General features: G+C 39.6%; 1 pseudogene; it reads right to left on the reverse strand.

The window, feature by feature from the left end:
* Positions 1-847: 847 nt before the first annotated feature.
* On the reverse strand, positions 848-1,856 carry LOC131544186 (histone H1-like; annotated as a pseudogene).
* Positions 1,857-8,486: the final 6,630 nt, after the last annotated feature.

Genomic DNA, 8,486 nt, shown 5'->3' on the forward strand with positions numbered 1-8,486 from the left:
ATAACACACACACACAATGAGGGTGTGGATACATAAATAATTGGATTTTTACTTATACTTTTACTATAAGATTTTACTTATTTACTATAAGATAGGAACCTTTAAAAACTGCAAGAGAATCAATATAGGCTCAAATATTTTATTAAGATATAAACAAGAAAACATTGAGCTTGCCATGAAAACGTTTTATTAGCACTTTTAACCTACAAGTTTGTGACGCATTGAGCAACTTTGGCTATAACTCATCTCTTTAAACAACAAAAAACGGTTGTGCTTTAAAACGTAAAATCGGCCGCTTATGTTCCTGTTTGTCCATCTCAAATAGCCTACAGTAAATTATCAGAATTTGCGAATAAAATCCCAATTTAGTGCTGATCCGCGGCCTGCCGATTCTCAAGGAAGTGTGAATGAAGCGCTATTCAGCTGATGAACCCCGAGGTGCAAAGACTTAATCTGACTAAAATTACCATGGTTACTAAACAGATAATAATTAAGATAGGCCTATGATTCTAGAGTTAGCACATAATATTTCTGTAATATGGCCAAAATTAAATACAAAATCGTACACAAAGGAATGCACATGCTCGGGTCTACACCAATAAGATTTGCCGTGTTATAAATAGAATTTATTGAATTTAATTTATATATGATCCATTAAGCTTTAAGCTATATATATAATTTTTATTCTAAATGCAGTAAACACGCAAAACATTATGAGGGAGGTAAACTCAGATATAGTTTTGTAATAATTTACTTCCACTAAGAGTCAAACTGCAGGTCTTTTACTCTTTCTTAGAGTTTGTGTGTGGCTCTGAAAAGAGCCGTTGGGGAATAAAACAGAAGATGTTTATTTCTTCTTGGGAGCTGCTTTTTTAGGTTTAGCAGCTTTAGGCTTTGCAGCTTTAGGCTTTGCAGCTTTAGGTTTAGCAGCTTTAGGCTTCGCCGTCTTGGGTTTGGCAGTCTTGGCCTTTTTGGGGCTCTTGGCTGCTTTCTTGGGCGCCGCTGGCTTCTTCGCCTTCTTGGGGCTCTTCGTCGACTTCTTAGCGGCGGCTGCGGCGGGTTTCTTGGGCGATTTCTTCGCGGCGGGCTTCTTCGCCGCTGCGCTCTTGGGCTTCTTGGCAGCAGCGGGTTTCTTGGCCGCGGGCTTCTTGGCTTTAGGAGCCGCTTTCTTCTTGGTCTCGGCTTGCTTCTTGCTGATCTTGAAGGAGCCGGAGGCGCCGGTCCCTTTGACCTGCAGCAGGGTGCCTTTAGTCACCAGGCTCTTGATGGCGAGCTTGACGCGGGAGTTGTTCTTCTCCACGTCGTAGCCGCCAGCGGCGAGCTTTCTTCAGCGCGGCGAGGACACGCCGCTCCTCTCCTGGACGCGGACACGGCTTTGACGATCAGCTCACCGACGCCTGGACCTGCTTTCTTGGCTTTGGCGGCGGACTTCTTCTTGGGCGCTTTGGCCGGCGGAGCGGCAGCAGCTGGAGCGGTTTCTGCCATTTCTCGGAGCGGATTTACAGGCTTTCAAACACTGACTTCAATGAGTGTCTGTCTGTCGCTCGCGCGGCGCCGCGCTCTTAAACAACACATGAGAACCTTACAGACTCAACCCGCCGCTCGGTGTCTGCGCGCCTCCGCGAGCCCCTCGCGCGTGTGTTTTCTTCTCCTACATTTAAGGACTAAACTCGAGTGCTAAAATAGTTTAGCGCAGCAGAAACACAGTGAACACCAGGCAGAGCTTCTTGGCTTTCTGTGGAGACTAAAATACGCGGCGAGGAGATGTTTGTTTTGCCCCGGTCAGACCAAACTCAAGCCGAGCATCAGCCACGGAACACAGCCGCGTGTAAATCTAATGCCTTGTTTAAGTGTAAAAGTCGATAAAAGATTAAAATCGTCCTCTTTGTGTTTCAGAAACAGTTTGTAAGTGAATATAATGAAATGATCATCAGTGAAGGGCGTGTGTAGTGTTTCGTACAGCTGCTGTTTTGGGCGGCTTGAAGCACAAACATCTGGACGCTTCGAGACTGTTTGAGACTCATGTCTGGTCACCAGACGATATATAATAATAATAATTATAATAATAATATATCAGTTCGGAAAGTTATGAATTAGTTTATACGAGTTTAATTTTCACTTTCAATTTTTAATTTGAATTAATAGAATTAGCCAACATTTTGCCAAAACATAAATAGTTATTGAGATTGCTTACAGCTGCACATTTTCTGATTTAGTTTCTGTGGTTTCTAGTCCACTCTTTCTTGAAGATGTAGCAGGCATGTCTTGTAATTATGTGTCTTTAAAGTTTGAATAAATATTGTCTGATTTGTTTGTACAAAATATTATTTGTATGAATGTCTTGGTTTCTTTATTTTTGTTTATTATTTTTTGTCGAATTGGAGGAAAAAGTCTATCAAGATCAATTAAATGACAGGCATGCAGAAGTCAGCACAGTTTAGATCATATTTAGATAAATGTGTGTATCAAATATGATACAGTAGCTGTATAGGGTTATAGTGGCAATTCATCACCGCGATGTCCTTCCAAACCCTTATTACCTGGTTGTGTTATAGTTATAGAGTTCTAATTTGGTTTATATTTTAGATTCATTGTCATTGTACAAACAAATAAGCCACTCATCACTGAGTTAATGGCAATAGAATACATGGAGCATACAACAGTCTCACATAAAAATGTTTGGTCACACTTTATATTAGGTGGCCTTAACTACTATGTACTTACATCAAAAAATAAGTACAATGTACTTATTGTGTTCATATTGTATTGCAAAACACTTTTGCTGTTATTGAGGGGGATACAGGTAAGGTTAGGGACAGGTTTGGTAGTATGGGTAGGTTTAAGGTTGGGTTCAGGTGTCAGTGATGGGTCAACAGTGTAATTATACATGTAATTACAGAAATTAATTACAGATATAATTACATATAGGTATTTTTAAAAATATAAGTACAATGTAAAAACATAATTGCATTGTACCAAATTATTAATTTAAATGTAAGTACATATTAGTTAAGGCCACCTAATATAAAGTGGGACCAAATGCTTTTAATGTTTCGTTTTTTTTTTTTTTTTTTTTAAGAGTAAACACTGCCACCATAAAATGTGTCAAAATACATTAGAATGCACTGTATGTCACGAATCTGGTCCATGCACTTCCGCTCCCTCACCACCAGAGGTCACCCGCTCATCACATGGACTCTTGCACTTCACCATCTAACTACATTTCCCATCATCCATTGCACAGATATCAGACCTGTCACCAATCACTCATTGCACTAATCACACGCACACGCAATCACACACTCTATTTAAACCTTGGACTTGTTCTGCCTCATTGCCGAGTATTGTATGTGTTTACTGCTCCCCTAGCCGTAGCTACTTTACAGAGCCCTTGTCAGTATCATAGTCTTGGATTACCTGTTCACCGGTGTTTGTTTCTAACCCGTGTTTCCTGGATTAACCCTTTCTGTGCCATTCCGTGTTTATTTTCAGTTCCTATATTATTCTGCGTTTTTCACTCCCCTAGTGTTAGCTGCGATACAGAACTTTTGTTGTTGTTGTTTTCTAGTCTGTGTTCCTAGTGTTCACCCCTGTCTCCCTGTGCAGACTCTGATTATTTCCCTTGCCTGGATTATAGCTCGTGTACCTGGATTATCTCTCTGCCTTGCCCCATTGGATACTGTTCGTCAATCTTCGGGATTTTTGGGAGCGACAGCCAATAGGAAAGAAGACGGTTGAGCTCATGTGATCGTTCTCCTCTCAGCCGGAGATAAACGGAAGAAAGTGGGCTCTGTTTCTCATTACTTTTTGTTTGTATGTACAGATATAATTTAGATTTAGATTATATTTAGTCTTTTGCCTCCAAAATGTTTGAATTTAGCAGCAATAAACCTGACTCGCTGTCAAGGCAACCAGTAGTGGGAACGCCCACTAGTGACCTCATCGCCAGCCCCTGGCGACGTGCAGCGAAAAAGTCGCTGCTAGTGTGAACGCAGCTTTAATGCTAGCCTGACTACGTCAGACTTCATACTTCCGCTCAATTTCATTTTGCTTCTGTACTCAGTCTGATATAGCAGACCATCTCCCAGTTTATCTCCGGCTCCGCAGCATCCGGCCAATCAACGAACAGAGATTGTAGTTTAGGTACGACAGCGGACATAGAGACACGGGATGCTATTCGCTCTGTTGTGGAGAATATTCCCGGCATTTGCCAACTGAAGCCCAAACAAGAAGAGTGTTTGGTTCACATTTTCAATGGAGGTGATGTGGCCCTACTCCAGACAGATTTTGGGAAAAGTTTAATTTATCAACTGTTACTGATCGTCAGCGAGAAACTGGGGAGGCCAAAGTTCGGCAAGGCGATAATTGTGGATGCGTAGATTTACTTCACATAATCTGCAAAAGTCGTTCACAGCCATCTTCACTCCGGCATTTTGGTCGATGGTTTTGTTTTCGCCGCATACCTGTGTTTACAGCGGAAGTTCGAGGTGGCACGTAGCATACGTCACAACCAACCGTTATGTGATTGATTTACGGGTACACCAGTGATTTTAAACTTCACAAGTGCCCACCCCACGAGAAAGTAAACGCTTGTCAATTATGCCCTTCCAGACTCTGTCTACGAAGCAAAGCGAAGTAGCAGAGTTTGGTATTACCAGGCTAACTTAATGCATCTGCTTCGAACAACGCGGTGGTGTGTAACTTAGCGATCACTATATACCGGAAGATTATCATCCCAGCGATATGATGCAGTCCAGCATGGGATATCGAAGCAAGAAGCGGGTGAGACTCAGAGCTGGTGCGGTTTCTTTGGTACACAGCAGCTTCATCGGGTCCCGGTCCGCCTGTGGTTCGGCCGCCGGCGGAGACATGATGCTCACGGATCCATCAGAGATGCTGCTCCACGAAAATGTCAACTGTGCACCGTAAGACTTGATTTTTAACATTTGCTATCTACCAAATCAGTGAACATAATTATTTAAATAATGAGACACAACGAGATGTATATAAGTTGTTGTAAAGCACCACAGCTAGCTTGTAAGTATTAGCAATATTGTTATACTTTTAAAAACCGTGTAAAAACATTACCATATGAGAAGACATAGCTGGTTATTATAAGTTAACCTCAATTTGCTAATATTTTAACCATCAAGTCTAGTGACAGCTTAGTAACATTGTTTGCACAGATAATTGGTAATGTTTTGTCATGTGGTGTGTTTATAAGGCATTGGAAGATGGGAGTGTGAAGATCTGAAGCAGTGGAGGCCTGTTATAAACCACCTCTACTGGACTGCAGCTTCCAAAAGACCCGTACTTCGGTACCAAATCGGTACTAAAAATTAAAACGTCACGGTACCAGGTTTTTATGCAGATGATACACAACTCTATATACCCATAAAACGTAATGATACCTTAGCATTTAAAAGATTGGAAGCCTGTTTGCAAGAAATCAAAATGTGGCTCACAAATAAGTTTGTTACTCAACGACGATAAAACCCAAGTCATTCAAATCATCAATTTGGGCCAAAAGAGCACTCAGGTGGAAAATCCATTGATCTTGGCGCACTTACTTCATATCTTACATCAGATGTCAAGGATCTTGGTTTCCACCTTGATAACAGTCTCAAATTAGATAAACAAATTAATACAATAGTTAGTACTAGTTTTTATCAAATTCGTCGGTTAGCCAAAGTCAAACCTTTCTTAAACAGCAAAGGTTTCAAAACTGTTATTCACGCATTTATCTCTACACGTCTCGACTACTGTAATTCTCTGTATGTTGGGCTACCCTCTCTTCCATTTCTCGCCTTCAAATGGTCTAAAATGCGGCTGCCGTCTACTCACAGGAAGCCGTGCGAGACCATATCACACCAATTTTATGCTCATTGCATTGGCTACCAGTCCAATATCGAATCGACTACAAAATTTTGTTATTTGTCTACAAAGCTCTTAACAACTTAGCTCCGAGGTATCTCTCCGACTTACTCCCCATCTATAACCCGTTAAGGTGACTTAGATCCCAAGATGGCCATCTTCTGCGAATACCACGGTCTCGCCTGCAACGCAGGGGCAACAGAGCCTTCGCAGTAGCTGGTCCTAAGCTATGGAACAGTCTGCCATTATCTGTCAGAACTGCCTCCACGTTAGCGAATTCAAATCTAGGTTAAAAACACATCTTTTTCTTGTGCTTTTAATTCTCTGTAAAGTATGTGTTTATCTGTCTTTATTTTATTTTATTTTATTGTGTACAGCACTTTGGCCAACAAAGGTGGAACTTAAATGTGCTTTAGAAATAAATTGAATTGAATTGAATTGAATGAGGACCAATATTTCCATAAGGTGAATTTCCTGGTATTACTATATTTGTGTTGACATTTAGTCCCCATAATACAGTACATAGCAACCTATAAAGGGTGTCTCACCCACTTTACCACCTTGTATATTTATTAAAATGCTATAAAATCCTTATAAAATTCATGTTAGAAAATACATCCATTAATAATAGTGTCACAAATCTGGTTCGTGGCCTTCCGTCCGACTGCCACAAGAGGTCGCCTCTCCATCATATTGACTCTCACACCACACATTATCACACTGGACTGCATTTCCCATCATCCATTGCACTGATCACACAGCTGTCACCAATCACAGGCTCACCTGAAAACTATTACACCCACACTATAAAACACACTCAGATCCTAATGTAGTTGCTGAGTACTGTCTAGTGTTTATCGCTAAATTTAGTATAAGTCTAGTTTATTGCCTGAGTCATTTGTATCTTGATCCTTTCCAGTGTATCTCGTTTAGACTGCCTTGGATCTTTCTTTATTCCCAAATATATAGAAAGCAGCAATTCCTTATGTATTATTCAGTATGTTGCAATATATTACCACAATGTATTATTCTATATAATTACCAATATACTGAAAATTGTTGAATATATTGACCGTTCATATATGAAAAAATGTTTTCTTTCCGTAAGGGATACCTCTATTTCTTTCTTTCCTTTGAATATACAGTTTCAAATGCAAATGATTCATGTGATGGTGAAGTGAAGCATTCAGAAACAGAGAAGCTTTCAACACAGTTTTATCGGAAAAAGGTTCATTACTCAAAAGTTTTAAACACTGTTTATGTTGTGGTCATCTAGTGGTCATAAAGATGACTAGCACCTTCTAAAGTGCTGTGTTCCATTACAGCCGCTGGTTTCACAACTGATTGTTTGTTTAAAATTACTGTGAATAATGGTCACTGTCAAAGTCATTCATTTGTGTCGGCATACTGGCAATAAATCAAACATAAATTCATAAATTATTAAATTAAATCTGTGATCTATTTTAAATCTCAGCACTTAGACTGTTACTTCTTAGCCAAATTTCATTTGAGCTTCATGTATACAGTTCGATATTAAGGGGAAAAAAACATAATGATGCCGCATTACATAATATATAATGTAAATGAAACGGCACTGAGGTTTGCATCATTTGAACAAGATACTGAAGCAGTCACATGGTTTTAGGCGAATCAAGCTTCGGACGTCATATATCACGTGCTTTTGGCAAAATTAATCAAGTTCCAATACAGTTAAAGGGTTAGTTAAGCCAGAAATGAAAATTAGCTCATGATTTACTCAGCCTCAAGGCATCCAAGGTGTTTGAGACTTTCTTCCTCCAGATGAACGGTGAGAATATGCTAGTCTCACGAGTTTGTTTACAGGAGCAAAGGAAGCAAAGTTTACTTATTTTAGCAAAGGAAAACCAGTCTCCTCTTGGCTTATATATCGAAATCCTCGTTTTGTACTTCTAATTTGTGACCGGTGTTTTGTCCAACTTGAGACTGCGCCGGCACCATGTCACTGTCACGTGTGGCATCAAAGCACTGCGAGAGCGTTTCGAGAGCAGATGGCTGACTCAAGGTTAAGGCTAGAATGGATACGTATGACGCTGTATCAATACAGCGTAATTATCACACTGTACAAATATAATTTCTATTTTTTTTTCATTATTCTAAGGGGTAGGTTTAGGGTATACGTTAATAAAACACAATCTAATAGGTAGAAATTAAATGTCATTGTTCCTGCTAGAAAGAGCGTTATTACAGGACAGACGGACATTTTCACCAGAACTGCAGAACACATGAGTCTCATCCACTCCACTGGTACCTACACATAATAATAATAATAATAATGTGGGTTAATGACTTGGTTATGAAATACAGTTTAAATATACTCTTTGTGTCCTGTTTTAAGCAGAAAATGAACCAAGCAGAGTAAACTGATATTGAACACATGAGTTAACTCACTCACACAAACTCCAAAATCTCTGCTGAATAACCCAAACCTTATTTCATCAGTGTTATTAATATGAAAACATTGCATTGCTTATTTGATGTTAAATATATAAAGCAAGGAAACTGATTGAATAATAATAAAAAAAAACCTTAACGGTAATATTGCCATGAACACACACTCATATATATATATATAT

This window comes from Onychostoma macrolepis, chromosome 07 (assembly GCF_012432095.1).
Source record: "Onychostoma macrolepis isolate SWU-2019 chromosome 07, ASM1243209v1, whole genome shotgun sequence".
NCBI classification, from domain to species: Eukaryota; Metazoa; Chordata; class Actinopteri; order Cypriniformes; family Cyprinidae; genus Onychostoma; species Onychostoma macrolepis.